We start from the raw sequence: 8,778 nt of genomic DNA on the forward strand, positions 1-8,778 counted from the left end.
TCAGATGGGAGGTGTGTTTTCAGATGGGAGGTGTGTTTTCAGATGGGAGGTGTGTTTTCAGATGGGAGGTGTGTTTTCAGATGGGAGGTGTGTTTTCAGATGGGAGGTGTGTTTTTCAGATGTTTTCAGATGGGGTGTGTTTTCAGATGGGAGGTGTGTTTTCAGATGGGAGGTGTGTTTTCAGATGGGAGGTGTGTTTTCAGATGGGAGGTGTGTTTTCAGATGGGAGGTGTGTTTTCAGATGGGAGGTGTGTTTTCAGATGGGAGGTGTGTTTTCAGATGGGAGGTGTGTTTTCAGATGGGAGGTGTGTTTTCAGATGGGAGGTGTGTTTTCAGATGGGAGGGTGTGTTTTCAGATGGGAGGTGTGTTTTCAGATGGGAGGTGTGTTTTCAGATGGGAGGTGTGTTTTCAAATGGGAGGTGATGTTTTCAGATGGGAGGTGTGTTTTCAGATGGGAGGTGTGATGGGAGGTGTGTTTTCAGATGGGAGGTGTGTTTGTTTTCAGATGGGAGGTGTGTTTTCAGATGGGAGGTGTGTTTTCAGATGGGAGGTGTGTTTTCAGATGGGAGGTGTGTTTTCAGATGGGAGGTGTGTTTTCAGATGGGAGGTGTGTTTTCAGATGGGAGGTGTGTTTTCAGATGGGAGGTGTGTTTTCAGATGGGAGGTGTGTTTTCAGATGGGAGGTGTGTTTTCAGATGGGAGGTGTGTTTTCAGATGGGAGGTGTGTTTTCAGATGGGAGGGTGTTTTCAGATGGGAGGTGTGTTTTCAAATGGGAGGTGTGTTTTCAAATGGGAGGTGTGTTTTCAGATGGGAGGTGTGTTTTCAGATGGGAGGTGTGTTTTCAGATGGGAGGTGTGTTTTCAGATGGGAGGTGTGTTTTCAGATGGGAGGTGTGTTTTCAGATGGGATGGGAGGTGTGTTTTCAAATGGGAGGTGTGTTTTCAAATGGGAGGTGTGTTTTCAAATGGGAGGTGTGTTTTCAAATGGGAGGTGTGTTTTCAGATGGGAGGTGTGTTTTCAGATGGGAGGTGTGTTTTCAGATGGGAGGTGTGTTTTCAGATGGGAGGTGTGTTTTCAGATGGGAGGTGTGTTTTCAGATGGGAGGTGTGTTTTCAGATGGGAGGTGTGTTTTCAAATGGGAGGTGTGTTTTCAAATGGGAGGTGTGTTTTCAAATGGGAGGTGTGTTTTCAAATGGGAGGTGTGTTTTCAGATGGGAGGTGGGGTGTTTTCAGATGGGAGGTGTGTTTTCAGATGGGAGGTGTGTTTTCAGATGGGAGGTGTGTTTTCAGATGGGAGGTGTGTTTTCAGATGGGAGGTGGGTTTTCAGATGGGAGGTGCGTTTTCAGATGGGAGGGGTGTTTTCAGATGGGAGGTACCTTTTCAAATGGGAGATGTACTGGGAGGTGTTGGAAATGGGAGGTGTTGGAAATGGGAGGTGTTGGAAATGGGAGATGTACTGGGAGGTGTTGGAAATGGGAGATGTACTGGGAGGTGTTGGAAATGGGAGATGTACTGGGAGGTGTTGGAAATGGGAGTGTACTGGGAGGTGTTGGAAATGGGAGATGTACTGGGAGGTGTTGGAAATGGGAGGTGTACTGGGAGGTGTTGGAAATGGGAGGTGTTGGAAATGGGAGGTGTTGGAAATGGGAGGTGTTGAAATGGGAGGTGTTGGAAATGGGAGGTGTTGGAAATGGGAGGTGTTGGAAATGGGTGTTGAAATGGGAGGTGTTGGAAATGGGAGGTGTTGGAAATGGGAGGTGTTGGAAATGGGAGGTGTTGGAAATGGGAGGTGTTGGAAATGGGAGGTGTTGGAAATGGGAGATGTACTGTGAGGTGTTGGAAATGGGAGGTGTTGGAAATGGGAGGTGTTGGAAATGGGAGGTGTAATGGGAGGTGTTGGAAATGGGAGGTGTTGGAAATGGGAGGTGTTGGAAATGGGAGGTGTTGGAAATGGGAGGTGTTGGAAATGGGAGGTGTTGGAAATGGAACATATCTTCATGTTCCAGGTATGTAAAACATTTGAATGAATTCTTAACAGCATAAATCTCCATTTAGAATAGAGACGTGACGCTGCCTACTGCTCTGTCAGCTTTACAAATTCATTCATTTCGCCTGGATTTTATTTCTAGTCGATCAATATAAATAAATGTTTAACATGTTGTTCTTGTGTCTTATCACCTGAGAGACAGAATCAGTAGAGTCTTGGTTGTTAATGGGTTTGATCTAGTCTGTTATCAGTAGAGTCTTGGTTGTTAATGGGTTTGATCTAGTCTGTTATCAGTAGAGTCTTGGTTGTTGATGGGTTTGATCTAGTCTGTTATCAGTAGAGTCTTGGTTGTTAATGGGTTTGATCTAGTCTGTTATCAGTAGGGTGAAGTCTTGGTTGTTGATGGGTTTGATCTAGTCTGTTATCAGTAGGGTGAAGTCTTGGTTGTGGGTTTGATAGTCAGTTGTTGATGGGTTTGATCTAGGTGAAGTCTTGGTTGTTGATGGGTTTGATCTAGTCTGTTATCAGTAGAAGTCTTGGTTGTTGATGGGTTTGATCTAGTCTGTTATCAGTAGAGTCTTGGTTGTTAATGGGTTTGATCTAGTCTGTTATCAGTAGAGTCTTGGTTGTTGATGGGTTTGATCTAGTCTGTTATCAGTAGAGTCTTGGTTGTTGATGGGTTTGATCTAGTCTGTTATCAGTAGAGTCTTGGTTGTTAATGGGTTTGATCTAGTCTGTTATCAGTAGAGTCTTGGTTGTTGATGGGTTTGATCTAGTCTGTTATCAGTAGAGTCTTGGTTGTTGATGGGTTTGATCTAGTCTGTTATCAGTAGGGTGAAGTCTTGGTTGTTAATGGGTTTGATCTAGTCTGTTATCAGTAGAGTGAAGTCTTGGTTGTTGATGGGTTTGATCTAGTCTGTTATCAGTAGGGTGAAGTCTTGGTTGTTAATGGGTTTGATCTAGTCTGTTATCAGTAGAGTGAAGTCTTGGTTGTTGATGGGTTTGATCTAGTCTGTTATCAGTAGATGGGATCTAGTCTGTTATCTGAAGTCTTGGTTGTTGATGGGTTTGATCTAGTCTTATCAGTAGAGTCTTGGTTGTTGATGGGTTTGATCTAGTCTGTTATCAGTAGAGTCTTGGTTGTTAATGGGTTTGATCTAGTCTGTTATCAGTAGGGTGAAGTCTTGGTTGTTGATGGGTTTGTTCTAGTCTGTTATCAGTAGGGTGAAGTCTTGGTTGTTGATGGGTTTGATCTAGTCTGTTATCAGTAGAGTCTTGGCTGTTGATGGGTTTGATCTAGTCTGTTATCAGTAGAGTCTTGGTTGTTGATGGGTTTGATCTAGTCTGTTATCAGTAGGGTGAAGTCTTGGTTGTTGATGGGTTTGATCTAGTCTGTTATCAGTAGGGTGAAGTCTTGGTTGTTGATGGGTTTGATCTAGTCTGTTATCAGTAGGGGAAGTCTTGGTTGTTGATGGGTTTGATCTAGTCTGTTATCAGTAGGGTGAAGTCTTGGTTGTTGATGGGTTTGATCTAGTCTGTTATCAGTAGGGTGAAGTCTTGGTTGTTGATGGGTTTGATCTAGTCTGTTATCAGTAGAGTGAAGTCTTGGTTGTTGATGGGTTTGATCTAGTCTGTTATCAGTAGAGTCTTGGTTGTTGATGGGTTTGATCTAGTCTGTTATCAGTAGGGTGAAGTCTTGGTTGTTAATGGGTTTGATCTAGTCTGTTATCAGTAGAGTGAAGTCTTGGTTGTTGATGGGTTTGATCTAGTCTGTTATCAGTAGGGTGAAGTCTTGGTTGTTGATGGGTTTGATCTAGTCTGTTATCAGTAGAGTGAAGTCTTGGTTGTTGATGGGTTTGATCTAGTCTGTTATCAGTAGGGTGAAGTCTTGGTTGTTGATGGGTTTGATCTAGTCTTATCAGTAGAGTGAAGTCTTGGTTGTTGATGGGTTTGATCTAGTCTGTTATCAGTAGGGTGAAGTCTTGGTTGTTGATGGGTTTGATCTAGTCTGTTATCAGTAGAGTGAAGTCTTGGTTGTTGATGGGTTTGATCTAGTCTGTTATCAGTAGAGAAGTCTTGGTTGTTGATGGGTTTGATCTAGTCTGTTATCAGTAGAGAAGTCTTGGTTGTTAATGGGTTTGATCTAGTCTGTTATCAGTAGAGTCTTGGTTGTTGATGGGTTTGATCTCCGCTGTAAATGAAAGTAGACAGACAACAGAGCTGCATGCTGGTGCAGGGTGACTGTAGCAGCCTGTAGGGCCGGTGGTCAGCTCACAGTGGTTTCCTGTAAGGATCAGGATGCAGAGTGCAAAGGCTCTTTCTCATATCCTCTCTCCTCACAGTACATTGGAGAAGAAGGCCAGAGGGGAGGGACCTAGGACCTTCTCCTCCAATAAGGAGGTGGTCCAGATGCTCTAACAATTGAAATACATGTCCTCAAAGATAGAAGACTGTCGGGAAGAGGCGAGATCAGGAGGGACCAATGAGGAGGCAGATACGAGTGGAACAACAGGTCCTTGCTGTCCGGGATCCTTGGAACGTCCCAACTCTTTACTGACTTTATTGTCCCCACGGGGAAATGTTGTTGCAGTGTCATGTACACGTTTAAAGTGCTATTTAAATACAAATTGACAATACAAGTTCCATAACATTAAGAACACTAGCCTGCTGGGTCAATAGGAACACTAGCCTGCTGGGCCAATAGGAACACTAGCCTGCTGGGCCAATAGGAACACTAGCCTGCTGGGCCAATAGGAACACTAGCCTGCTGGGCCAATAGGAACACTAGCCTGCTGGGTCAATAGGAACACTAGCCTGCTGGGCCAATAGGAACACTAGCCTGCTGGGCCAATAGGAACACTAGCCTGCTGGGCCAATAGGAACACTAGCCTGCTGGGCCTATAGGAACACTAGCTTGCTGGGACAATAGGAACACTAGCCTGCTGGGCCAATAGGAACACTAGCCTGCTGGTCTTACTGGGTAAATAGGAACACTAGCCTGCTGGTCTTACTGGGTCAATAGGAACACTAGCCTGCTGGTCTTACTGGGTCAATAGGAACACTAGCCTGCTGGGCCAATAGGAACACTAGCCTGCTGGGTCAATAGGAACACTAGCCTGCTGGGTCAATAGGAACACTAGCCTGCTGGGCCAATAGGAACACTAGCTTGCTGGGCCAATAGGAACACTAGCTTGCTGGGACAAGAGGAACACTAGCCTGCTGGGCCAATAGGAACACTAGCCTGCTGGCTGGGTCAAGAGGAACACTAGCCTGCTGGTCTTACTGGGTCAATAGGAACACTAGCCTGCTGGTATTACTGGGTCAATAGGAACACTAGCCTGCTGGGCCAATAGGAACACTAGCCTGCTGGGCCAATAGGAACACTAGCCTGCTGGGCCAATAGGAACACTAGCCTGCTGGGCCAATAGGAACACTAGCCTGCTGGTCCAATAGGAACACTAGCCTGCTGGGTAGGAAAACTAGCCTGCTGGGTCAATAGGAACACTAGCCTGCTGGTCCAATAGGAACACTAGCCTGCTGGGCCAATAGGAACACTAGCCTGCTGGGCCAATAGGAACACTAGCCTGCTGGGCCAATAGGAACACTAGCCTGCTGGTCCAATAGGAACACTAGCCTGGGTCCAATAGGAACACTAGCCTGCTGGGTCAATAGGAACACTAGCCTGCTGGGTCCAATAGGAACACTAGCCTGCTGGGTCAATAGGAACACTAGCCTGCTGGGCCAATAGGAACACTAGCCTGCTGGGCCAATAGGAACACTAGCCTGCTGGGTCAATAGGAACACTAGCCTGCTGGGCCAATAGGAACACTAGCCTGCTGGGTCAATAGGAACACTAGCCTGCTGGGCCAATAGGAACACTAGCCTGCTGGTCCAATAGGAACACTAGCCTGCTGGGCCAATAGGAACACTAGCCTGCTGGGCCAATAGGAACACTAGCCTGCTGGGCCAATAGGAACACTAGCCTGCTGGGCCAATAGGAACACTAGCTTGCTGGGACAATAGGAACACTAGCCTGCTGGGCCAATAGGAACACTAGCCTGCTGGTCTTACTGGGCCAATAGGAACACTAGCCTGCTGGTCTTACTGGGCCAATAGGAACACTAGCCTGCTGGTCTTACTGGGTCAATAGGAACACTAGCCTGCTGGGCCAATAGGAACACTAGCCTGCTGGGTCAATAGGAACACTAGCCTGCTGGGTCAATAGGAACACTAGCCTGCTGGGCCAATAGGAACACTAGCCTGCTGGGCCAATAGGAACACTAGCCTGCTGGGCCAATAGGAACACTAGCCTGCTGGGCCAATAGGAACACTAGCCTGCTGGTCTTACTGGGTCAATAGGAACACTAGCCTGCTGGGCCAATAGGAACACTAGCCTGCTGGTCTTACTGGGTCAATAGGAACACTAGCCTGCTGGTCTTACTGGGTCAATAGGAACACTAGCCTGCTGGTCTTACTGGGTCAATAGGAACACTAGCCTGCTGGGCCAATAGGAACACTAGCCTGCTGGGTCAATAGGAACACTAGCCTGCTGGGCCAATAGGAACACTAGCCTGCTGGGCCAATAGGAACACTAGCCTGCTGGTCCAATAGGAACACTAGCCTGCTGGGTCAATAGGAACACTAGCCTGCTGGTCCAATAGGAACACTAGCCTGCTGGGTCAATAGGAACACTAGCCTGCTGGTCCAATAGGAACACTAGCCTGCTGGGTCAATAGGAACACTAGCCTGCTGGTCCAATAGGAACACTAGCCTGCTGGGCCAATAGGAACACTAGCCTGCTGGGCCAATAGGAACACTAGCCTGCTGGGCCAATAGGAACACTAGCCTGCTGGGCCAATAGGAACACTAGCCTGCTGGTCTTACTGGGTCAATAGGAACACTAGCCTGCTGGTCTTACTGGGCCAATAGGAACACTAGCCTGCTGGTCTTACTGGGTCAATAGGAACACTAGCCTGCTGGGCCAATAGGAACACTAGCCTGCTGGTCTTACTGGGTCAATAGGAACACTAGCCTGCTGGGCCAATAGGAACACTAGCCTGCTGGGCCAATAGGAACACTAGCCTGCTGGGCCAATAGGAACACTAGCCTGCTGGGCCAATAGGAACACTAGCCTGCTGGTCCAATAGGAACACTAGCCTGCTGGGTCAATAGGAACACTAGCCTGCTGGTCCAATAGGAACACTAGCCTGCTGGGTCAATAGGAACACTAGCCTGCTGGGCCAATAGGAACACTAGCCTGCTGGGCCAATAGGAACACTAGCCTGCTGGGCCAATAGGAACACTAGCCTGCTGGGCCAATAGGAACACTAGCCTGCTGGTCTTACTGGGCCAATAGGAACACTAGCCTGCTGGTCTTACTGGGCCAATAGGAACACTAGCCTGCTGGTCTTACTGGGCCAATAGGAACACTAGCCTGCTGGTCTTACTGGGCCAATAGGAACACTAGCCTGCTGGTCTTACTGGGTCAATAGGAACACTAGCCTGCTGGTCTTACTGGGCCAATAGGAACACTAGCCTGGCTGGGTCAATAGGAACACTAGCCTGCTGGGCAAATAGGAACACTAGCCTGCTGGGCCAATAGGAACACTAGCCTGCTGGGCCAAGAGGAACACTAGCCTGCTGGTCCAATAGGAACACTAGCCCTGCTGGGTCAATAGGAACACTAGCCTGCTGGGCCAATAGGAACACTAGCCTGCTGGGCCAATAGGAACACTAGCCTGCTGGGCCAATAGGAACACTAGCCTGCTGGGCCAATAGGAACACTAGCCTGCTGGGCCAATAGGAACACTAGCCTGCTGGGCCAATAGGAACACTAGCCTGCTGATCCAATAGGAACACTAGCCTGCTGGGTCAATAGGAACACTAGCCTGCTGGTCCAATAGGAACACTAGCCTGCTGGGCCAATAGGAACACTAGCCTGCTGGGCCAATAGGAACACTAGCCTGCTGGGCCAATAGGAACACTAGCCTGCTGGCTGGGTCAATAGGAACACTAGCCTGCTGGTCTTACTGGGCCAATAGGAACACTAGCCTGCTGGTCTTACTGGGTCAATAGGAACACTAGCCTGCTGGTCTTACTGGGTCAATAGGAACACTAGCCCTGGCTGGGTCAATAGGAACACTAGCCTGCTGGGCCAATAGGAACACTAGCCTGCTGGGTCAATAGGAACACTAGCCTGCTGGGTCAATAGGAACACTAGCCTGCTGGGCCAATAGGAACACTAGCCTGCTGGGCCAATAGGAACACTAGCCTGCTGGTCCAATAGGAACACTAGCCTGCTGGGTCAATAGGAACACTAGCCTGCTGGTCCAATAGGAACACTAGCCTGCTGGGCCAATAGGAACACTAGCCTGCTGGGCCAATAGGAACACTAGCCTGCTGGGCCAATAGGAACACTAGCCTGCTGGGCCAATAGGAACACTAGCCTGCTGGGACAATAGGAACACTAGCCTGCTGGGCCAATAGGAACACTAGCCTGCTGGTCTTACTGGGTCAATAGGAACACTAGCCTGCTGGTCTTACTGGGTCAATAGGAACACTAGCCTGCTGGTCTTACTGGGTCAATAGGAACACTAGCCTGCTGGGCCAATAGGAACACTAGCCTGCTGGGTCAATAGGAACACTAGCCTGCTGGGTCAATAGGAACACTAGCCTGCTGGGCCAATAGGAACACTAGCCTGCTGGTCTTACTGGGTCAATAGGAACACTAGCCTGCTGGGTCAATAGGAACACTAGCCTGCTGGGCCAATAGGAACACTAGCCTGCTG

Source organism: Oncorhynchus tshawytscha, unplaced genomic scaffold, assembly GCF_018296145.1.
Source record: "Oncorhynchus tshawytscha isolate Ot180627B unplaced genomic scaffold, Otsh_v2.0 Un_contig_9948_pilon_pilon, whole genome shotgun sequence".
NCBI lineage: Eukaryota > Metazoa > Chordata > Actinopteri > Salmoniformes > Salmonidae > Oncorhynchus > Oncorhynchus tshawytscha.